The 26401-nt window shown below is 32.4% G+C and overlaps 1 non-coding gene across 1 annotated transcript; it reads left to right on the top strand.

Moving 5' to 3' along the window:
* The first annotated feature begins 1881 nt into the window (after positions 1–1881).
* On the top strand, positions 1882–1955 carry TRNAN-GUU. Its single transcript has one exon. It is a non-coding gene; the product is annotated as a tRNA-Asn (tRNA).
* Positions 1956–26401: the final 24446 nt, after the last annotated feature.

Here is a 26401-nt window from a genome sequence, read left to right as displayed (position 1 = left end):
AAATAAAAGGTACCTTCTTTGCATGTCGTTTTTTTGGCTTGCATGTGTTATCTTCTTCCACATTGACTCGAAGCAAAAGTTTTTTTAAGTCGATGAACATGGGAAAAAACCAGATCTAGTTCTTTAGATCTACGATTCCCTGAGGCCCATTTTGAAAAAAAAAATTTGTTTTCGGAACGAGGACGCTGAGATCTTTCGGAAAAAAAAATTACTTATGTTGCCGATGACCAGCGGCCAGCGCCGATCAACGGTGGCGGTGAGACGGCGCGGTGACCGTGTTCTAGGAATCACGACTCCTGTTCATCCTTAGATGAACATTAAAGAGAAACGAAATTGAGGGGAGGGGACAACTTTGATCCAAATATGAAAAGAATGAAGAATTAAAAGAGTTTTTAGGCTTTATACATAGCCCATATTCAAATCGTGACCCGACCTGCTTATCCATCAGACCCGCGTGTTTCTAAGTAAAATGGGGTTAATCCCCTTTTGGTCCCTCGTTCTTTAAAGCCTTTAATTTGATTCCTCTTTGATTCAAAATTTAATTTTATCTTTAAATTGACCATAATATTTTGTTTTCTTCTCAATTTGGTCCCTTTTTTTTTCCTTGCTATTATTCCTTTTTTTTTTATTATTATTCTTATTATTTATTTTCCTTTTTAATGTTTTGTTTATATATTATTATATGTACATACCTTTTATAGTATTATTTATTCTTATTATTATTACTATTATTTCACTATTATTTTTATATTTCAATTTATTATGTTATATATATATAAATATATATATATCATTTTTATTTCATTTTATGTATATATATATATACTCTTTTTATTCTCTTTTATTTTATTTTTCTATCTTTACTTTTTACTATTATTATTATTATATTATATTATATTTTATTTTATCTTTTATTCTTATTTTTAATTTATTATTTTATTTTGATTTGTTTTTCTCCTTCTTGAAACTTCATTTATTAGCATATTCATTTTTTATTCTTTTTCATTTTATTATTTTTGCTTTACTTGTTTTTATTTTCTTTATTTTATTCACTTACGTGTTTTCAAATCTAACATTTTCCTTTTAAGGGTCTTCATTCCAATTTATTAGAGGTAAGTAATTTTGGATCGATATTTTACCTTTTAATTTAAAGCTACAATTTTCTTAATTAAAGACAACTGGAAATTACGTAATACCGAATGGGCAGTTCAAGGGTGCTAATCCTTCTTTGACTGTAATCAACTCCCGAATCCGACACATCTTTGAAAAGACGCAGACCAGGTAAGAAATAAGGTATCCGATCAACCCGTTTGCTTTCAAATAAATGATCGGTGGCGACTCCCAATTCATTTAATCCAAGTCGAAGCCCAATTCGGGGCCCAACCGAAAGACGGATTCGATAGTAGGTTATGTATGTCTTCATGTAATTCTTTGACATTGTAAAATGTAAAATTGTACAATGCAATTTATTGTCGTCTTGTTTCTCAAACTGGAAACATTTTTTTTTGACAAAGCAAAAATTATTGATAATAATAAGAACCACTAAAAGTATTTTACATAGATTCAAATAATACCTATGCTTTCACACAAAAAATAACTAAAATCGACAATCCTACGCCCAAAACACGACACCAGTGACATACAAACTCTCAAATGCAGTAATAATGCTATACAAATAAAAAAAACATGAAACTAACACCACCATGCTATTCACCAAACAGGTAACCAAAATGATCAGGAAGACAACACATTAATATAATTCAGATTTATCGACTGAAATTTCGTTCAACCATCCTTAAAGACCCAACAATCAGACATCAATTCAGAACACCACCAAACAGGCCAGGTCAATTTTGCGTCCTCCCCAAAGAGGAACAAAAAGCTGGAATAGCTCAGTTGGTTAGAGCGTGTGGCTGTTAACCACAAGGTCGGAGGTTCAAGCCCTCCTTCTAGCGTTCTATTTTATGCAACTTCTAATTATCCTTTAAATTTCAATATGTTATGTCAGGTATATAATAATTATAAAATTCGTCAAAAGAGAATTAAGAGGCCTATTAGCTCAGTTGGTTAGAGTATTGTGCTAATAACGCGAAGGTTGTAGGTTTGATGTCTGCATTGGCCAGGTTTTATTTTTTCTCCTGATCAGTGAGATCTTCCGTTTGGAATCAATATGGTGGGTGGAATAAAGAGGCAATGGTTCAACTAACGAAGCCAGCAGGTGGGGGTGAAGATTGTCTGATGGGAACAAATGTTCTACGGAAAAAATCTTCATTTTGTTGCCAGATGAACGTGAAAGACGTGGCCATTGTGGATACATGGAATGAGATCAGAGGTGATGGAGATGCCCCCCATGAAGGGAGAATGCAAGTTCCAATTGTAAATTTGCAACAAAAATATGAGTATTTTTGTCTGTTTTTCTCATTGCAAAACCATCAATTCATTTATTTCAACTCTCATTGCTCATATGGCTTCCAATGTGCTCAAAGTGAGTTTTTCCATATGGATATACCACTTGCTCTCAAGTGCAACATATACCAAACATTCTTGAAGTCTAGGATTCATGGTTGAGGGTTAAAGAATACATAACAAAATAAATAAATGGAGGTTTAAATTGATTCAAGAATAATTTATATAAAGTTCAATGTTAACAAATGCAATTACAAATTGCAGTAAGAGATAAATTAGATTAAACAGACAAATGAGAGATCTAGCCTTATGTATATCAAATTTAATTGAATAAATAAATCAATCATAAATAAGTCATATTTGAGTTCGCGGTATAAATTTTAGTTTTGAAAACGATAATAATAGGTTGTTCTCATTATGCAATTTATTTTTACGTACAATTAATTTTTTGTTTTCCTTTCTTCTATATTTAATGTTGATCGGAATTTTAAACCATTTATTAGGTTGCTCTTAATAATATTATTTCATGGTTTGAACATGAATTCTCTTATTAAGAGTACAATGTAGTTATATTTAGACCTTACCTTCTTTCTATTTTGATAATTATGTCCTCCAAAATCATCATTTTGTAACTTCTATTATAATTTGATGTTCCGAGTATTTAAATCGAGAGCCATACTCAAGTACGGAGCTTTATATCCATAAGAAAAAATAACATTTTGGACTAGCGATTAGTAATTGTATTTTCGAGGGTTTAAGGTTCTCAAATTTTTATTTGTTTCATTATTTTCATAAATATGATGCTTTCCTTGTTAGATATATGCATGTCATGGTGTTTGGACGAGGAATATGAAAATGATGAAAATACTCCTTTGATTATTAGTTGGGTGTAAAGGACTAATTTCTTCATAACTGCATAGGATGACCTTGTGTTAATGGTTATATATCTCTTTGTGGATATTATCTCAATGCATTTATCGAGAAGAGGAATATTGATTGTTTACACTTCAGTATTTGGGAGTACAAATATGGAAGAGCAATGCTAACTTAATAGGGCTATGTTCACTTTACGATTACATCAATAATGATAGATTTACTTCTAGGACAGTAATTTTTCACACGACTATAATTTATATATTTTTATTCAATTTAATTTTTTTATCAGAATTAATATTTTATTTTAAACAATCTTGTTTCTATGACAAAACAAAAGCGAAGACAATGACACAACCATAGACACTATTTTATCCGGGCTTATATACACATATATACATGTGTCCTAAACTAAATTATAGGTTTTAAGTTTTAGTGGTCAAAGAATATTAATTGTGAATATTAATTGTGTTATTAATTGGAAATATTAATTGTGTTAGTAATTGTTAGTATTAATTGTGTTCTGATAGTTAATGTTGATTGTGTTGATGTCAATTATGTTTGACCTACAATATGTAAAATAATTAATTAATATTTATAAATATTTACTTTTTGTTTTTATTTTTATTTCATAGGTTACAATGAAAGAGGCCTAAATACATAAAAAAAACAGTCCCCACTGTTTTTAAAAAATAACTATTTTTATTTTTGTTTCACGATAAATGAGTAAAGAGGGGTAGCTGTAGGCATTTATTTCTGTTCGGGGTCTTTATTATATTGTATAGCATAATATATAATAATTTCAAATATAGTCTTTGAAATCGTATTTTTAAAAAACTTATAATATATAGTTTTTAAAACGGTTTGAAAACATATAGTATATAGTTTTTTAAAATAATTTTGAAAACATATAATATATAGTGTTCAATAATAGTTTTGAAAACGTATAATATATAGTTTTTAAAATGGTTTTGAAAACATATAGTATATAGTTTTTTAAAATATTTTTGAAAACGTATAATATATAGTGTTTAATAATAGTTTTGAAAACGTATAATATATAGTTTTTAAAATAGTTTTGAAACATATAGTATATAGTTTTTTAAAATAGTTTTGAAAACGTATAATATATAGTTTTTAAAACTGTTTTGAAAACATATATAGTTTTTTGAAATGGTTTCGATAATATATAGTTTTTAAAAAACGGTTTTGAAAAATTTAGTATAAGGTTTTTTTTTAAAAGGTTTTGAAAACATATCATATATATTTTAAAAATATTTTTCAAAAACATATAATATAATATTATATAGTTTTTATTATTACACTTATTATATATTATTATATTATATTATTTATTTATTTTGTTATTTATTTTTTATTTTGGTCTAGGTCCAAATCCAACGACAGATTCGGGTAGTCCAAGTCCAAGGGTTCGAAACAAGCCAAACTGAAGCAATCCTGACTCAACAAGCCCGGTAAGGCCCAAGCCTGTCTACTAACCCAGTAGAGGGCTATGGTTTCGTATCAAACCAAAGGCGTCGCACGGGGAGCGCACATGGAATCACACACCTGAACAGTTCGAGAACCAGTCGGATTTCTTGGCCTCTAAATTTGAAATCAGAACAACAACGATGTGCCAAAAGATCGACCAACTTCCCAAGATATCGGGACCACAATGGTCTGCCACTGGGCTATAAAAAGCCTCCGGTGAAACCAAGCAAAAACATTAAGAAAACCGAGTAGCCAAATAACAACAGAAAACACAAGGAAAAACCAATCGAGCAACAAAGCAACAAAAAGAATGAAACCGCAAAAGCCATCAACACCAAAAAGATAGCAATGTTTGAAACCCTAAAGGTCAAAAGCCTTTCAAAATCGAAAGGAAGGAAAGACCAAGCTTGAAGCTTTGTTTCATGGGAGAACGCTGAGTAACTTCATCGGAGAGGAAAAGACGTCGAGGAGTGGAAGGCTTCACCGAAAAAGGTACGAAAACCAAGGGTATTTTTGTAGATCTACGATTTCGAGGTCGATTTTGGAGATTTAAGGGCTAGATTTGGTTTTAGGGTGTGGAGGGGAACACTTTGGGAAGGTTTGTAATTTTTTGGCCACCAGAGGCGGCGGCCTGCGCGGCGACTAGCGGCGGTAAGGCGCTTCGGAGGGAGGCCGACCATGGGGCCGATTGTTTGGGTTGAGAGCATTTTTGAGATACGGGGGTTGTTTTTTTTAAGAAGTGTATGAAATGAATTTTTTGTGTGATTTATGGGCTATTTATAGGGAGGGCCTTGGTGTAATTAGTAAATACTTAAATTATTTTCGCAGAACCTGTAGTTTTGATGCGTAATTCATTTTGGTCACCTATTGTAAATATGTACGTGAATTTGAATTTATTCAATTTAATCCCTGTTTAAATTCTTATATTTTGCAAATTGACCCCTTAACATTTTGTTTTTTCTTGTAGCTCATTTTTAGTTTCAATTTGATCTTTTAATGTTTTTTATTTCTTTTAAATTAAGCATTTTCTTCATTTTTCTTTTTAAAATCTGACATCTTTATTATTATTATTTTTTAAACATTTTTGTTTATTATTTTTTTTATCATTTTAACCTCTCTTTCAATAATTTTTAATTCAATCATTATTATTTTTATTTAATAACTTTTTTTTTTATTTATTTTTACGATCTAACATTTATTTAATTTTGTTAGGATAATTTTAATTGATCAAGGGTAAGTAATTCGGATCAAATTTCATATTTTATTTAACTTTTAATTTTTACAATTAAGATAACCGAAAAATTAAATTGGTACCGAAAGGGCAGTACAAGGGTGCTCATCCTTCCTTGACTGTAATCGACTCCCGAGTCCAATACATTTATGGTAAAACGCAGATCATGAAACATAGTCAATTAAGGTATCCAGTCAACCTAATGATTGGTGGTGACTCTAACACATTTATTTAAGTCGAAGACCAATTCCAGGCCCACCCGAAGGACTGTTACGACAATCATCTTTAAGCATGAATTATAGAAAGTGAAGTTGTCAACAGTAGTTTTCGTCCGAGTGACATTTATTTTATATACATATATAATAATATTATATATTATTTAGCCCAAAGGCCCTATTACAAAGCAAGGAACACAGGCCCAAGATACAAGCTCAAATGTAGGCCCGATTACAACCCAACCCGGGTTAGGTCCAAATTTGGTTTACAATTGATTCAAGCCCAGCAACCAGTTCAAGCCCAGATCTAGCAGTCCCATGAGAAGACCCATCAGTAGCTAGGGTTTCCCATGCTTCTCCATCAGCCTCCAGTAGCTCTCCACCGCACGATCAAAGGCATATCCAAGGGTCTACAAGGCACTAGCAGGAACCCTAGGGTATCATTACGACCCTAGGGCCTATTCCGACCATCGCCTCCACTGCTCCAACCAGATGCTGGCACGACGTTGTCGCATCTTCAAAGTTATCCCGAAGATTCTAGAGGCCACACGAGAGCAGTACAACACATCACTCTAGGGTGAGTCACCACCGTAGGTCCGGTGACTCATTGGGTAGAGCCATCATTATGAATGATAATCGAGGATTATAAATAACCCTAACTTGTATAAGGAACAAACACACAACAAGAGAAGGGAAACCACAAAGAACAACCATAAACCAAACACAAAGGGAATGTAGTAGCAAGAATAAAGAAGAGCCGAAAGGAGTGCTTACCATCATCAGAGCACTTACGCGCCTCCATGTGCCATCGGAAAGTTGAAGAGACGAAGGTATAAACTTAGATCTACCGATTTTGGGAGGTTTTTAGGAGAAAAGGAACTTAGAATCGGGTAGAGGGGCTCTCGATCTACATTTTGGGTAAGTTTGGTGTTTTCAGGCCACCACCCACGGTGACCGACGTACCTCCAGCGGGGAAGTTTAGAGAGAACCGAGAGGTTCTCTCGTTTAGATAGAGAAGAAGAGGAGAGAAATGGAGAGAATGAAGGCCTTAGGGCCTGTTTTGCTGTTTAAATACCTTCCTTCGTATGACGCCGTTTAGGGGGAGGTATATTTGTAATTTTTGTGTGGGTAAACTATACGTGTGGTCCCTCTGGTTATGTAAGCTTTGCGATTTAGTCCCAAATTTAGGTTTTGCGTGCTTTAATTTGGTTTTTTTTATTTTATATATTTATATTTTAGTCCTTGGATGTATATATATATTTTAGGTAAAATTATATATTTAGTCATTAAATATTAATAAATTTTATTTTAATCCTTAATTAGTAATTTAGGGTAAATTACAAATTTGGAAGAGCAATGCTAACTTAATAGGGCTATGTTCACTTTACGATTACATCAATAATGATAGATTTACTTTTAGAACAGTAATTTTTCACACGACTATAATTTATATATTTTTATTCAATTTAATTTTTTATCAGAATTAATATTTTATTTTAAACAATCTTGTTTCTATGACAAAACAAAAGCGAAGACAATGACACAACCATAGACACTATTTTATCCGGGCTTATATACACATATATACATGTGTCCTAAACTAAATTATAGGTTTTAAGTTTTAGTGGTCAAAGAATATTAATTGTGAATATTAATTGTGTTATTAATTGGAAATATTAATTGTGTTAGTAATTGTTAGTATTAATTGTGTTCTGATAGTTAATGTTGATTGTGTTGATGTCAATTATGTTTGACCTACAATATGTAAAATAATTAATTAATATTTATAAATATTTACTTTTTGTTTTTATTTTTTTTCATAGGTTACAATAAAAGAGGCCTAAATTATATAAAAAAACAGGCCCAATGTTACAAAGATTAAAGCCCAAATTACAAATGGGACAACAACCCAAAAATCGGCCCAAAATGGATCAACCCAACAAATTAGGGTTTCATCTCATCACCTAGTCACCAGAGATCCAGTAGTTGGATCTACCCATGATCCAACGACCCAGATGAAAGGGATCATAGGGTTTTATCATAACCCTAGGATTGAAGCCTGTCGCCGCCTACCCTACTGCCACTACCACTACCAATGTAGTCGTGTTGCCACTGTCCACCCCTCTCACCACCGTCGTTGTCTGATCCAATCACCACTGTCACCTCAGTCGACCATCAACACTCATCAATCAAGCGAAAAGGACAAAAAATTAGTAAAAAAAACAGACACACACAGACACACACACACACACAGACACACACACACACACACACACATATATATATATATATATATTACTCGATGAGGACAAATAAAAAGCAAAGAGCCAGGTTATCAATAAAAAAAGAAGAGCACTCTTACACCATCTCAAGATTAGAATAAAACGATAACATGCAACAGTAGATATGAATATATAAACGAAGCAAGGGAACCGTTTTAGGGGGATGATCCAAAAATTTTAGAGAGGGAGAAAAGAGAAAAAAGAACAAAAAGAAAAAAAACCATATAGAGTAATCACTAAAAAGGGAGGAGAAAAAAATATTCTTATCTGATTCATAGTAGCCACGATCATCCAAACTCAAGGTAATATCTTTGGTTTTCTTTGGGATTAAAGGAAAAAGTGCTCTATTGGGTTGGTTAAGGGAGGTATTCGTGAGGGAAATATAAAGGAGGGTATTTGGGGGTTCTAAATCAGGTTAAACGGCGTTGAGAACAACCGTATTTTAGGTCGTTTGAAGTGAAAGGCGGCGAGGCTCGGGAGGGTTCTCTCCCTTTTAGAATGGGAGAGGCGGCATGTAAGAAATAAAATGAAAAGGGTGAGTTAATTTTAAACTCCAATCCTTTCGGTTTAACAATTTTTTCAAGAATTGTTTTAATTTCTCGATTCGATACTTGTGTTTGTCTATTTGTTTGCCCATTTGTTTGCAGATGGTAAGCGATAGCAATTCTTTGAGTTACTCCAAATTTCTTCATTAGCGACTCGATTACTCGGTTGATAAATGAGTTCCTATATCTCTTATTATAGCCCGTCGCGTGCCAATCCTTAAAAAAATATTATTTTTCAAAAAAATTAATTGTAGTTTTAGCATTATTCTGAGTGGCCTTACCTTCCACCTATTTAGAAACATAATCTACGACTAAAATAATATAAGTATTTCCAAATGAAAAAAATAAAAGGACCCATATAATCAATTCCCCAAACATAAAAAATTTCACAAACTTGTACAGAATTACATTTCATTCATACAACTTAAATTACTTGTACGTTGACATCTTTCTCAAGTTTTAAAAAATAGATATGAGTCCCAAAAGATGTTAGACCAAAAAGAAACCGCATTCAAGAATTTTATGAGATGTACGTTTTGGCCCAAAATGACCACCACAAGAGTAAGATTGACAAAATTGTAAAATTGAATTTACCACATTTTCGGCAATGCATCGCCAAATTACCTGATCCGAGCAGTTCTTCCATAAATAAGGATCGTTCCAAATATAATATCGGGATTCTCGCTTAGTTCCGATTGATTTCAGTTCTTGGCAAATCTAATGGTAACTTACCTGTGGCCAAATAATTAACCATATCTGCAAACCATGGAGTTATGCTTTGTGCCACCATCAATTTTTCTTCAGAAAATTCTTCTCTAAGTGGTAGGTCAGATATGGAGAGGGGAATTCGACTCAAGTGATCCGCTACTAGATTTTTGCATCCCTTTTTGTCTTTGATTTCCAAGTTAAACTCCTTTAAAAGCATGATCCATCGGATAAGTATCGGTTTTGCTTCCTTTTTGCTCCCTTTTTGCTCATCAAATACATTAAAGCTGCATGATCAGAAAAAACAGTAATTTTAGTGCCAAGCAAATAAGATCTAAATTTTCTAAAGCAAAAATTATTGCAAAAAGTTCGTTTTCCGTAGTTGAATAATTTTTCTGAGCCGAGTCCAAACTTCGGGATGCATAAGCTATGACATGTGGCTCTTTCCCTATTTTTGGCCGAGAAAGGCTCCAACGCTAGTATTCGATGCGTCACACATAAGTTCAAAGAGGCAATTCCAATCTGGTGGCTGAAATAAGCTTTTCCTTTAATGAATCGAAATACGTCTTGCATTTTGTATCAAAATCAAAGTCTTGATCTTTTTGAAGAAGATTGCATAAAGGTTGTGCTATCTTCGAAAAGTCTCTAATAAACCTGCAGTAAAATCATGCATAGCCAAGAAAAGAACTAATTTTCCTCATAGTTATGGGGTAAGGAAGTGAGCGTATAATATTTGTTTTAGCTTTATCAATCGTAATACCTTTTGAGGAAACAATATGACTTAAAATTAACCCTTTATCAACCATAAAATGACATTTTTCATAGTTTAAAACAATGTTATATTCTAAGCATCTTTTAAGCACATTAGTTAAATTATCAAGACATTCAATGAAAGAATTACCATAAAATGTGAAGTCATCCATAAAGACTTCGATGCCTTTCTCCACATAGTCAGAAAATATACTCAATGGGCATCTTTAAAAGGTGATCGGTGTGTTAAAAAAACCAAAGGGCATTTGTCTATATGAAAATGTACCGAAGAGACAAGTAAAAGTCATTTTTTCTTGATCCTCGGGCGCTATTGGGATTTGGAAAAAACCTGAAAAACCATCAAGGCAACAGTAATGAGTTTTCCCAGATAATCTTTCAATCATTTGGTCTATAAAGGGAAGAGGAAAATAATCTTTCTGAGTAAGAGAGTTCAACTTCCTGTGATCAATACAAACTCACCATCCATTTTGAACTCTTGTTGGCACTAACTATCCTTCTTGATTTTCAACCACTATGACATAGAAATCTGCAGGAAAAAATAATACATCGACCTTCACTAAGACATTTTCCATCATTCCCACTGGATAGATCACGGACTGATCAACCAACTGTATGGTTACTTCTGTTTCCTTCAAAGGTTTGTTAGTAATCATTTTATAAATAGAAAATGACATATCGTTAATTGAAGCTCCTAAGTCACACATTGCACGTTTAATTTTAAAATTACCTATTTTACAAGGTATAACTAACATACATTGATCCTTCATCTTTTGTGGGAGCTTTCGTTGAAATATTATGGAAACATCTTCTCCCAAATTTACCTTTTCATGCCCCATTAATTTCCTATTTATAGTGCAAAGCTCCTTTAAAAATCGAGCATACCTCGATACTTGTTAAATTACTTCAAGAAGAGGTATGTTAACTTGAACTTTTCAAAACATCTCTAAGATCTCCCCTTTTTCATATCTTTTATCACGCTTTAACAATGTTGATGGGAAGGGTGGTGCGATTTCATGAGAAGAAGAAGGAGGATGTGCATTAGATGTACCTTATATTTCTGGAGGTGGCGTTTCTTCTTGTTCTTCCTGATGTGGGGCTTTTTCTTCTGGAACTTCGGGTGAGATGATTGTTCCACTTCAGAGTGTGATGACACTAACATTTTATCTCGGATTTAACTCCGTTTCAGAAGGTAGTCTTCCTTGTGATTCTATGGGATGCAACTAGATATTCCTGGGATGTAACCAGCTTTTCTTGTGAAATTGCCAATTTTTCTATGATTTCCTCCAATGATGGCTTTTGCGTTTGCTGTTGAGGAGGAGGTCTTGGTTGATAAGCTAGCCTTTAAATCATTGGGCATCCTGGATTATAAGTATTGCTATATGGGTTGTATAGTCTTTGTGGAGGACCTGGAAAGTTTCCTACGTCATTGATTTCTGCATTGCCTCCTTCTTGTATCATCGGGCACTAGTCTGTCGGATGGTCTAGCTTTGTGCATATCCCACATGCTCTTGTTACATTAGATTTTCCTACAATAAGTGAATTAACTACTTTAGTTAATTTATCTAACTTATTTTCAAGGGAAAAGGTACTTATCTCATGAACCCGTCGGCTGGGTTCACTTGAAAACTGTTGAGAGTTGACTGCCATGGTTGAAATCAATTCTCTCGCTGTTGTTGGGATCATGTTGACTATTACTCCTACACTGGCGGCATCTACCATTTTTATTTCCATTGGTAAAAGACCTTCATAAAAGTATTGAAGTAATGTTTGCCCACTTAATCCGTGTTACGGACAACGTGCGCAAAGCTTTTTAAGTCGTTCCAATAGTCATAAAGACTTTCATGCTCCTTCGTAACTCGCTTGCTTTAGCGATGGGAATAACCTATCAAGAAAAATTCAACTCATGTTAGCCCATGAATTAACTGAATTCAAAGGTAAATAAAATAACCAATATTTAGCCAAGTCGGCTAAAGGGAAAAGGAAAGTCCTCAATTTAATTTGATCTTCGGTAACTCCTTGTGGTTTCATCCTTTTGCAAACCACGTGGAAGTCCAACAAGTGTTTGTGCAGATCTTCAGTGGGAAAGCCGTGGAAAGTAGAAAGAAGATGAATAAGTCTCATCTTTAACTAAAATAGAGTCCCACCATTAGGAAAAGTGATGCATAATGGCGTCTGATAAAGATAGAATTTCAGATAAAGATAAAAAGATAAGAATAAATTAATAAAATAATAAATAAATATTTAAATAAAATCGTTTAAAATTGAAGATAAGGATAAAATAATAAAATAATAATTATAAGACGAGGATAAAGATAAAATGGGGGAGTTTTTAAATTGTTTAAAGAAATAAAATGATATAAATATTAAATAAACAAATAAATAAATAAAATAAAATTGATATAAAGAAAACATATGGTAAAAACAACCTCAGACTTCAACTTTGCCTCAAATTCCTTGGATCATCGAAATAGATCTTTACTTCAAAATTCACGTCCGCTACTTATCTACAAGGATAATTCATTGTGACTATACTTTGTATACCGAATATCCAAGTGCACTCTTAAATTTCGGTTTGTGAGTTGATCTAAGAAACAACAATGTTGTAGATCTTAAAACGTTAAAGTTTGAAAAGCTAAATACTCGGATTATGTTGTTTTAACAATAATTTATTCTGATCTCAGTTTTCTCTTTGCAAACAATTTTGCTAAGCGTGTTCATAGGAAGTCAATGTGCTTCAATAAGTCGATCCTTTCTCCCACGTTAACCATAACAACATCCAGACCAACGCCATATTTTGGTTTTGAAAATCATTTTGATTTGAAAATAAGCCCAGAAAACAAAGAGAAAAATCTAAAACGATTTAAGTGTCTTACAATTATCACGTTTGGAATTGAGCCTTCGCTTTAGCCTTTGGCTTAGAAGAAAATTAGCTAAGCATGACCAAAGTCATACTTAGCATATTTGAAAACAAAACTTTAAAATAAAATAAAAAAATCGAAAACTTGAGAGGAAATAAAAGGGAGAATTTTATAAAGCTAAAGAGAAGAAGAAGAGTAAATTCTCAGTTGTGAGAGATATGTTTCTAGGTTTACCCTGAGAGAGTATTTATAGCCTTCAAAATCCTAAAAGCAAGGCAAATATTATCCTAAAATAAAGAGAATAAATCATAATTAAAATACTTAAAATTATTTAAACTAAAATACCTAAAACATAGATAAGATAAAATATAATATAATATTTAAAATAATATTCTAAAACATGAGTTTAATTCAAATTCGAATTGCAAAAATGTACGGCTAATCCATTCGTTCTTCTAGAAGTGCTAATTGAACCTTCTAGAATGTGCTGACGTCATCGCATCATCAGATGTTTCTTGCTCAAAGTCATGCCCACTAATCCAACTTTGATTCCGAAAATAAATAAAAAACTGCATAATTACGTCATTTTAGTACAATTTCTAAAATCTAACGTCTTGTACATAAAATGAATTAAAATAAATAAATAAACTACAAAAACCAATAATTACGAAATAATTTAAAAATAAAATAATAACTAAATAAATCACTTATCAACTCTACTCTTATGGAGTTGTTGCACCAAATTAGATTTGTAGGTCCATTAATATCGGTTTTCAGTTTAGAAAACTGGAGGAATAAAATAGCCAATATCAATTTTTCTTCATATACCAATGATTACCTTTTGGTCTAAGTTTTCTCTGAAAAGACTTAGTGCAACAGTAGATTCAAATATAAAAACGAAGCAAGGGAACCATTTTAGAGGGATGATTCGAAAATTTTAGAGAGAGAGAAAAGAGAAAAAGAAAAAAAACCCACAGAGAGTAATCACTAGAAAGGGAGGAGAAAAAGAGATGCTTATTTGAGACATAGTAGCCACGATCATCCAAACTCGAGGTAATATTTTCGATTTTCTTTGGGTTTAAAGGAAAAGGCTATCAATTGGGTTGATTAAGGGAGGTATTCGTGAGGAAAATATAAAGGATGGTATTTGGGGGTTCTAAATCTGGTTAGACGACATTGAGAACAACCATATTTTAGGCCGTTCAAAGTGAACGACAGTGAGGCTCGGGAGGATTCTCTCCCTTTTAGAACGGGAGAGGCAGCAGGTAAGAAATAAAATGAGAAGGATGAGAGTTTTAGAACCATAAATGAGCTCTTCAACACGACGTCGTTTCACCTTAACCTTCCCCGTGTTTTTGGGTTTTAGGGGCAAATATCTGTTTAGGTTCCTCATACTTTGTAACCTTCTATCGTGGTCATGAAATGCAATGAAATATTTACAATTTCAAAGTTCAAATGTTTATGTTTTTACATTTTAGTCATTGTGCATATGTAAGTATTATGGTTAAATGTTTGATTTAGGTTGTTAATTTGATAATTGGTTTATTTTAGTCCTCTTGTTTTAGTTGCATTGGAAATATCTATATTTATGCTTTAGGTCCTTAAAATTTATTTAATATTTATTCTAACAACCATTTATGAAAATATTAAGGTTAAATGCTTCGATGCCCCATGCACTTTTTTGTAATTTTGATTTGGTCCCTGTACTTTTTCTTATATGAAATAATTTTTTTTATTTGTTATTAGTATTTTATATGTATATATGTATGGCTGTTGTACTAGTACTATAACACTTTTTATATATATTATTTTCTTCAACACGACGTCGTTTCACCTTAACCTTCCCCGTGTTTTTGGGTTTTAGGGGCAAATATCTGTTTAGGTTCCTCATACTTTGTAACCTTCTATCGTGGTCATGAAATGCAATGAAATATTTACAATTTCAAAGTTCAAATGTTTATGTTTTTACATTTTAGTCATTGTGCATATGTAAGTATTATGGTTAAATGTTTGATTTAGGTTGTTAATTTGATAATTGGTTTATTTTAGTCCTCTTGTTTTAGTTGCATTGGAAATATCTATATTTATGCTTTAGGTCCTTAAAATTTATTTAATATTTATTCTAACAACCATTTATGAAAATATTAAGGTTAAATGCTTCGATGCCCCATGCACTTTTTTGTAATTTTGATTTGGTCCCTGTACTTTTTCTTATATGAAATAATTTTTTTTATTTGTTATTAGTATTTTATATGTATATATGTATGGCTGTTGTACTAGTACTATAACACTTTTTATATTTATTTTTTATCTTATTTATTTATTTATCCAATGCCTTTTAAATCCTTATATATATTAAAATATTATCAAAATAGAAGTTTATATATTGTATTATGAACTTTTATAAAAAAAACGATGACATAGTTAATATTATAAAATTTTTGAGATCCATGGCTATTTATTCGACTAATCTTTGGTAGATCTTTAAATACATGGAGTGCCCTTCCGAGGCTTATTCATATAAGATAATTTCAATATTTTTGTTGCTTATTAAGTTAATTATATGAATATTATTAATATTAAATAATTATTTATTAAATATTATTTTTTATATAGTTTATATGTATATATATATATATATTGGATATGTTGTTTTTACATAATTATTTTAGTAACCATAGATGTTCATTTTTATTTATCTTACGTATATATTTGTTTATTATTTCTTAGCTATTTTATTTATTTATGTTCAGTTTTATTTATTTGTCATGATGGATATTTTCACAAGTCATTTTTTTGTTCTTTATTATTGTTGCATTTATTTGTCATTGCACTTGTTTTTTGTTTTCTAAAATGATCAAAGACAATGTTGTCTCGCGTCGTGGATCAAAGAAATTACGTTCAATATAATTGTATTTTAATTTTTGTTAATTCACGTACTAAGGGAACATCCTTTATAACAAAATAGAGTTAATTCAAAAGGATCACAATTTAAATTTTGAATTCAAATTTATAAAATTCCACTACTTAGACAATGTATAATCGAGATACCAATTTTGGGCACTGTGGGGGTATTAGCCATTCCCCACGCTTAAACAACTCCCGAACCCTTCAAAATGAATCTTTGGTAAACTCAAACAAATTTTCATCGTAAAAAACTATTTTTCTTAAAATTGTTTTAAAAGATGTTTCTAGGTATTCGACCTACCTAACCCAAAGGTCGATGTCGACTCTAAATTTTAAATCAAGCGAAAATATAAATTTGCTAAAATAAAGTCATAATTATTTTTAAAATTATTTATTTATTTAAAAAAATGATTATGACAACTTGGTGACTCTGTTGAGTACCTATGAGAGTAAGCCTTATTCGATTACATGTTGTCAGAGTCAATGGAATTTTATAAATTTGAATCATTATTTGAGTTACAATCCTTTATTATTGCAATTTTCATAATCATGCATAACGTTTTATTGATTTATTGCAAATAATTGCACTAATGTTTTGATTTGAGTTTCATTGTTTTCAGATAAGTTAACTTTTTTTGAAATCAATCTGTCTTATTTTTTTTTTGAGTAAAAAGGTTTGTGAGTTATTCCTCACACGTCACGTGTATTTGCATGTCGCGAGCTCTATACCTGAGCTTCGTCCCACTAAGTGGGAGTGAGTCACTAGTGCCTTCGTGAGTAGCCCTCCGCATAGGTTAGTGAATCATTTTCGAAGTACATGCCCTTATGATCTTCGTAAGTAGCCCTCCATATAGACATAAGGAATGTGCTTCATTGAATTGAACTCGACCTGCTTAAGCTATAATGGATGAGGATCGAGGGTTCGGCAGCCCAAGAGGGCACCGATAATAAGGACAATTCGAGTACCCCTGTTACCTTAGAAATGAAACCTTGCATATAGTAAACCCATGCCCATAAGAAATTATGCCGAAACACTTTCCGAATTTATAAGTACATGAAGAAAGAACGTCTGCTGACATTTTCCTTTAAATTCATAGAATATATTGTTCTTATAAGAATAAAAGCATGCGAACCAGATACCACATGAATAGGTTTTGATTGTTCATAATTCAAGCATGTGGGTAGAAAACATGTCTAGATAAGATTTTTGCTTCAAATAAATGTATGCTTGGGTATATACAATGATAAGATATACAATATTTATTTTATATTTTATCTTTTTCTGTTTGTTTTGTTTACTCTCTTTGCCTTTATTTTTCTCATCATTATATATTATCATATTGTCATAAAAGAAGAATTGGTTTGCGAGGTGACTATCCTGTTGGAAAATTTTTTATACATGGAGAAAAGTATCAGAACCAGACAAGTTCGTATAGTGAAGTCCGGGTATGGTCTAAAACTGCTAGAAAAGAACAAAGAGACAGTCTGCTAGAATACCATATATCAGGGTTAACTAGGTATACTTACATCGACGTCCAGTAAAACGATATCGAAGACCTAAAGAGGATTTGGAATAGTTTAAGGCATAATTAAAGGCAAACTTTTCGAGACATGTATGGGGATATCGCAGAGGTTCTTTTTGTTACTGCATAGGAACCTCTGATCCAAGCTCTGACTTAGTTATGGAACTTAGGTTATGCCTGCTTTACTTTCAATAAGTTCGATTTGACTCCAACCATTAAAGAGTACACTATGTTGTTTAACTTCAAAAGGATTCAAGCGGATCAGATTTACAGCTGACCCTCAAAACCTTTGTCCTTCAAAAATATGATAGTAGTCATTACTGATATGGGTGAAAAATGGGCTTTGGAACAAATCAAGAAGAAAGGGGAAGGTGAAGGGGTGGTCTGATCAGCTATTAAGAGGCTTATCAAAACATATCCTGATAGTGACAAGAAGTTAATCATGTTGGCTTAGGGATTTATGGCCTTGTGATTTTCCCAAAGATGATAGGGTTTGTGGAAGTATCCATATGGGATTTATTTGATATTTTGAAAAGAGGAAGCAACCCTGCGTCAGTAGTGTTAGCTGAAACCTTTCGATATTTAAACTTCTATTGTAAACATGGAGGAGGACGATTCCTGGGATATGCTCAACTAATGATAGTCTGGATCAGGGTTTCAAATCATGGTCGGGATCGCGTTTTTGGTTATTTCAGATTTATCGTGATTACGGCCGTTGCAGGCGCTATTGCGGTCGACGCGGGTAACTCGGACAGCGGAAAAATCACTATATCGCGGCCAAAATCGCGGTCGCGGACCGTTTTTTAAAACTCTGGTCTGGATATAAAGTCATTTTTAGAAGAAATAAGATGTGTAACATCCACAGACCGATGCGGGTGACTCAATCCGATTCGAGGTATCACATTAGGGCCACAAGAGTGACCCACTATAAAAAATCCCAAGAAAATTTAAATTTTTTGTTAAAATGTGTAAAATCATAAAATAATTTATAATTAAAATATAAGTTCAGAAAACTATACATGTTAATACTCATTATAAAAACCAAATGTGACTTATATGTCCCCTAACTACACTTGTACCATACTTTGCAAGCAAAGCCAAATGGAACTCCTTTACTGATGTCGATAGATGTACAGGATCAAATCTTTTAAACTTAAATGAACAGTAAAAAGAGTGAGTTTTGGGAAGCTTAGTAATACATAACTACTCAGTGATGCTGAAGGACATGCAAATGATAGGCAAACATAAAAATTTCCATATCTATTTAGACGTCTACAAGTTTTTGAGATGAGATGAGGTTCCATTGGTATTTCTTAGAGTAAAAGCAATGAAGATTTCAATTCATATGAAACATTCATAAGACCAAGTTTTTAGGAGATCAGAATAGAATGCCTTGTGTGTTCCAACCAAAATCCATTAAAAAAGGCACATATATTTTTAAAACAGTAATAGTTTAAAACATATTTTTAAAACTACAGTTAAACCTTCCAACCGAAATCTTTTATACAGTTTTACAAGAACTGCATCCATAAGTTTGAATCATTATTTGAGTTACAATCCTTTATTATTTCAATTTTCATAATCATGCATAACATTTTATTGATTTCTTGCAAATAATTACACTAATGTTTTGATTTGAATTTCATTGTTTTCAGATAAGTTAACTTTTTTTGAAATCAATCTGTCTTATTTTTGTTTTTTGGGTAAAAAGGTTTGTATGTTATTCCTCACACGTCACGTGCATTTGCATGTCGCGAGCTCTATACCTGAGCTTCGTCCCACTAAGTGGGAGTGAGTCATTAGTGCCTTCGTGAGTAGCCCTCTGCATAGATTAGTGAATCATTTTCTAAGTATATGCCCTTATGATCCTCATAAGTAGCCCTCCATGTAGACATAAGGAATGTGTTTCCTTAAATTGAACTTAACCCGCTTAAGTCTATAATGGATGGGGATCGAGGGTTCGGCAGCCCAATAGGGCACTGATAATAAGGACAATTTGAGTACCCCTGTTACCTTAGAAATGAAACCTTGCATATAGTAAACCCATGCCCATCAGAAACTACGTCGAAACACTTTCCGAATTTATAAGTATATGAAGAAAGAACGTTAGCTAACATTTTCCTTTAAATTCATAGAATATATTGTTCTTATAAGAATAAAAGCATGTGAACTAGATACCACATGGCTAGGTTTTGATTGTTCATAATTCAAGTTTGTGGGTAGAAAACATGTCTAGATAAGATTGTTGCTTCAAATAAATGTATGCTTAGGTATATACAATGATAAGATATACAATATTTATTTTATATTTTATCTTTTTTTTTGTTTTTTTTTGTTTACTCTCTTTGCCTTTATTTTTCTCATCATTATATATTATCATATTGTCATAAAATAAGAATTGGTTTGTGAAGTGACTATCCTGTTGGAAAATTTTTTATACATTGAGCAAAGTATAAGAACCAGAAGTCCGTATAGTGAAATCTTGGTATGGTCTGAAACTACTAGAAAGAACGAAGAGACAGTCTGCCAGAGGACCATATATCAGGGTTAACTAGGTATACTTACATCGACGTTCAGCAAAACGTTATCGAAGACCTAAAGAGGATTTGGAATAGTTTGAGGCATAATGAAAGGCAAAATTTTCAAGACAATTATGGGGATATCGCACAATTGCTTTTTGTTACTGCATAGGAACCTCTGATCCAAGCTCTGACTTAGTTATGGAACTCGGGTTATGCCTGCTTTACTTTCAATAAGTTCGATTTGGCTCCAACCATTAAAGAGCACACTACGTTGTTTAACTTAAAAAGGATTCAAGCATATAGAATTTATAATTGACCCTCAAAACCTTTGTCCTTCAAAAATAAGATAGTAGTTGTTACTGATATGGGTGAAAAATGGGCTTTGGAACAAATCAAGAAGAAAGGAGAAGGTGAAGGGGTGGTCTGATCAGCTATTAAGAGGGTTATCGAAACATATCCTAATAGTGACAATAAGTTAATCATGTTGGCTAAGGGATTTATGGCCTTGTGATTTTCCAAAGATTATGGGGTTTGTGGAAGCAGGATTTATTTGATCACTTGAAAAGAGGAAGCAACCCTGCGTCAGTAGTGTTAGCTGAAACCTTTCGATATTTAAGCTTCTATTGTAAACATGGAGGAGGACGATTCTTGGGATGTGCTCAACTAATGATAGTCTAGATATAAAGTAATTTTTAGAAGAAATAATATGTGTAACATCCACAGACTGATGTGGGTGACTCGATCCGACCCGAGGTGTCACATTAGGGCCACAAGAGCGACCCATCGTAAAAAATCCCAAGAAAATTTATTTTTTTTGTTAAAATGTGTAAAATCATAAAACAATTTATAATTAAAATACAAGTTCGGAAAAAAAATTAATATATTACACAAAAAATTTAAATCATACATGTTCATACTCATTATAAAAACCAAATGTGACCTACATGTTCCCTAACTACACTTGTACCATACTTTGCAAGCAAAGCCGAATGGAACTCCTTTACTAATGTCAATAGATGTATAGGATCAAATCTTTTAAACTTAAATGAATAGTAAAAATAGTGAACTTTGGGAAGCTCAGTAATACATAACTACTCAGTGATGCTGAAGGACATGCAAATGATAGGCAAACATAAAAATTTCCATATCTATTTAGACGTCTATAGATTTTTTAGATGAGATGAGGTTCCACTGATATTTCTTAGAGTAAAAGACATGAAGATTTCAATTCATACGAAACATTCATAGGACCAAGTTTTTAGGAGATCGGAATAGGATGCCTTGTGTGTTCCAACCAAAATCCAGTAAAAAGGGTATATATCTTTTTAAAACAGTAATAGTTTAAAACATATATTTAAAACCATAGTTAAACCTTCCAACCGAAATCTTTTATGCAGTTTTACAAGAACTGCATCCATAAGGACTTACCCTAAGCACACAACAAAGGAGCACCCTAAGAGAGTGCCTTAGGGCCTGAGAGCCTACTCAAGAAAGTTTCTCGGGGCCTTGGAGCCTAACTAAGGGCCACCTTAGGTCATAAGGAATTACCAGCTCGATTGGTTTGAACCTATATAAGGAATTACCAGTTTCACCAAGCTGAACATGCATACTTCAGTCTACCCATACAGTACCCAGTAAAAATTAGATTGAGCAGTAACTTTAATATCAAAATAATGATCCAATAATATATAGTAAAACTAATCATGTAGTTATTTAAATCACATATATCCCCTCCACCCATACACAATATGTAGTCCCATGATTTACCCAAGGGAGTGCTTTGGGGCCTGAGAGCCTACCCAAGAAAGTTTATCGGGGCCTCAGAGCCTACCCAAGGGTCACCTTTGGTTCGTAAGGAATTACCAGCTCGATCGGTCTGAACCTATATAAAGAATTACCAGTTTGACTGAGCTGAAACTCCATACTCTAGTATCCTACCCAGATAATGTCCCAATAAAATAGTTCAAGTAGTAACCAATATATTTAATTATTTATAAATCATGAACTATAATATTTTCCAGTGAAAACAAGAAACCAGATAACACATTTGAGGTAACCATAGTTCATAAACCAATAAATCAGGAAATCAATGATTTCGGAAAACCACATTTTAAAATAGATAAAACATTTACATGTCACATAAGGAACACACTAGAGGATTTAGATATTATTCGGAAATACTTGGTATTTATCAGGTAGGGGACCATGAAACATTTGTAATTTAATAGGATTTCATAATTAATGTCCCTATAAAAGGGGGTCTGGTAGCTAACTGATTCATCATTCAATCGGGAAGTGATTTATCAAGATCATACAATATTCATATATTTTTTGTAGGCAATTGAGTATCAGGAAGGCATTCAAAATCTTGTGCATCAGAGTTACTTAAGATTTCAAGTATGACAGGAGTGATTCCATTACTCAAACAAACATGGGTATACCAAACATTTTGATTCTTGGAGAATTCTCATTAATTTAACTCAATAAGGATAGAGCGATATTTTTTGGTATTCAAGATTATGTATTGAATTATCAGGATTTCGAGTCTGATTGAACTACATATCCTAATGGTATGGTACTTGTCAATCATTAGGACCGTGATACTTCACTATTTTCCACTTCTTACTAATGACTGCACATATATTATGCAGACACACGCTTTTGCCCAGGTTGTTTTATTTTATTATTATATTATATATATTAAATATTAAATAATTAGTAATATTTTATTTTATTTTATTTTTAGACCCAAATACAACTCCAAATTTCAAATAACAGACCCAATGATTGAAACCCGTGTACACTAAGCACAAGCAAGTTAGGGTTTTATCATGTTTTAATCCAGCTGCCTAATCTTAGCTGTCAGATCTAGATGAAGATCAACGGTCTAGATGCAGTTTAGCCTAGGGTATCACCCTAACCCAGTGTCGACAATTATTATTATTATAATTTTTATTACTTTTTTCTTTCTTTTTAGGCATTACAAAACAAGCCCAATCGGGCCCAATTGTAAAGGGTCATGACCCAAACTCGGGCCCAATTATAGGCAGACTCGGGACCCAACTTTAGACCATGCCGCCGCCGCCTTCACTGTTCACCGAAAAGATTTGTGCCGCCATCACATTTTCGGCCACCCATTCCCATCGATGTCACTGTGCCAACGTTAGTAGCTCCTTGCAACAAGCAACCACACCAACAATCAAAGATAGAAATGCAGAGACAAATGACAAGGCAACCATCACACTTCTGCAAACCGGACCAAACACACAATCCAAATACAACACCACACACAAAAATCACAATGATTTCTCTTTGTAATTATTTCATTTCAGAGAAAAGGAAAGAAGAGAAAAAGGTTGTAAATCGGGGCTTATAAAAACCTAACTATGTTGTAAAATCGAGGCTCTTCTCTCGATTCCCCTTTTCAGAAAAACAATAAAAAAGAAAAAAGTTGAAAGTTTGAAATAGTATATTATTATTATTTTATTTATTTTAAGGTTTCAAAAAAGTATTGGGGGTGGGGGCTTTGTATGTAGCGAAACAAAAGAAAAACAAAGGATTAGATCTTTAGTTACCTAAGGCATCGGGGCTAGATCGTCGGAGGTCGCCGAAGTGTGGAGTAGCCGAAGGGTTAAAGGACTCATCGGGGCGTTTAGAGAGCTTTTTGCGTAGTTTTAGCCTAGGATATGGGTCTAGGAGTGTATATCTAGGCTCGGGAGAAGTTTTGGGTAAGTTTGAGATTTTCGATCGCCGTGTACGGTAAGCTAGGGGAAATTATGCTTAGGTCCCTCTAACTTACACGTCTTTTTACAAAGTTGCCACTGGTAGGGTCCGTTTCCATAATTTTCCTATTTATGTTTATGCATTGAAATATTTGGTTTAATTTATGTTTAGTCCCCCCGACTTTTAGTGCGTTTTTTTGCATGTTAATCACCTGTAGGGACTATTTTTATAATTTACCCACTTTCATGCAAGATATTTATTTTTAGGGATATTTATCTTTTAGTCCCTGTATGTTTATGCAAGTTTTGCATTCTAGTCATATGTAGAGATTGTTTTATTTTAAAAAAAATATTTAGGGACCGACTTAGTAATTTACCATTTTTATTTTGAATGTATATTTTAGGCTAAAATAAATGGAATATTTATGAAATAGCCCTTGTAATTTATGCATGATTGTATTTCAAACCAGAATATATTTATTTATTTATTTTAATTTGGCCATGCAATTTTAATTTATTTTAATTTAGTCCCCATGTTTTATTTATTTTTATTATTTGTAAGTTTAGCACTTAATATTGAAATTGCTTATTTTAGTCACTTGTATACTTTATTTTATCTTAACTTAGTAATTTACCATTTTTATTTGAATGTATATTTTAGGCTAAAATAAAGGAATATTTATGAAATAGCCCTTGTAATTTATGCATGATTGTATTTCAAACCAGAATATATTTATTTATTTATTTAATTTGGCATGCAATTTTAATTTATTTTAATTTAGTCCCCCTGTTTATTTATTTTTATTATTTGTAAGTTTAGCACTTAATATTGAAATTGCTTATTTTAGTCACTTGTATACTTTATTTTATCTTAATTTTGGCACGATGGTTTGATTATTTATGATTTAGTCCCATTTTTATTTTTGTTTTAATTTTTGCACGTTATTTGCATGTTAGTTCATTTTAGTTCTTAATTAATTTTGCTTGTTACCCTCATAAGCATCACTTTACTCGAATCAAAATAAATTGACTAAGGGTAATATTCGATTATTTTAATATTATCGTAAAGTGATTGTCTTAACGTATAAGAAAGTTACTTTCGATAATTTGAAAATGAAAGTATATCCCATTTAGTGACACAAATTAAATCAATTTCATTTTTAAAATTCAGGGATGTAGAAAAAGACCATGTCCTTTTAATTAAATTCATCGAGAAAAGTTTGCTAGATCAAATCTAAGGTCTCGTCTCGAGATATTTAATTAATTGAACATCCTTATTCTCATTAAATATTAGTAAAATAATTAATTATTTAATTGCTTGATAGGCTTTGGTTTTACTTTTGCACGTGTTTTCCAATAGGTTTTCAAAACAAAAACATTTGAATCGATATTGAATTTTAAGACAAAATAGTAATATCTCTTTATTTCAATTGGGGTAATAAATGATTGTTTTAATGCATGAAAGGTAATTTATTCTCGATTGGAAATAATTAGATACTATCGTTTTCACTCTTAAAATTATTTTGGGTGTTATTATTTTTAAATTAATAGTGAAATTTAGAATGAAATTTTAATATTTCTTTATTTCAATTGGAGTAAGAATCGGTTGCTTCAAGATATGAGAAATCGATTCTTCTCGATAGGTAATAATTAAATATTATGTTTCATCCAAAAATTCAAAGAATATTATTTTTAGAGGGACTTAAATTAAATTAAACTCAAACTCCTAAATTTCATTGCAAAAACAATTAATTAACTGACTAGGTATTGATTTAGGGCGCTGTTGGGGTGTTATTCCTTCCCCACACATAATCGACTCCCAAACTCGAATTTTGGTAATGCAGACCGCAACTTTGTTGTTTTAATTAAAATTAATATTTTATTAAAATGGTAAATATGTTTTTGGATGCCCAATCACACCCTAATCAAGAATTGGTGGCGACTCCTCGAACCACGTTATATTATTAACGAGATCCCTTTTTCCCCTTTCGGAGAAAACCGTTTCGACAGCTTGGCGACTCCACTGCGGACATTTTTTTAGAGTCAGACCATTAGTCGAATAATTAATTGTCTTTACAAATGAAAATTTCAAGTTCACTCTAGTTTGATTTTTGATCCCTTGTGTGGTTTGAATAAATTTTCACTTGTATTTTAATTAATCACTAAATTGTTGTACTGATCTGTTTGCTAATATCTTTAGAGTAAATAATTGTTCAGGGTTTTGAGTTTTCTGTTGGTGTGGTTTGCTTTATTTTCGCTTTTCCTCACAAATTGCACGGACGCATTTGTATATCATGAACTAAAACAACACTCCGTCCTCTTTAAGAAGGAGTGAGAAACTACTCCCTCT

This window comes from Hibiscus syriacus, unplaced genomic scaffold (genome assembly GCF_006381635.1).
Source record: "Hibiscus syriacus cultivar Baekdansim isolate YM2019G1 unplaced genomic scaffold, ASM638163v2 tig00111213_pilon, whole genome shotgun sequence".
NCBI lineage: Eukaryota > Viridiplantae > Streptophyta > Magnoliopsida > Malvales > Malvaceae > Hibiscus > Hibiscus syriacus.
The sequence above is the reverse complement of the archived record's forward strand: the minus strand, read 5'-3'. Positions and strand labels throughout refer to the sequence as shown.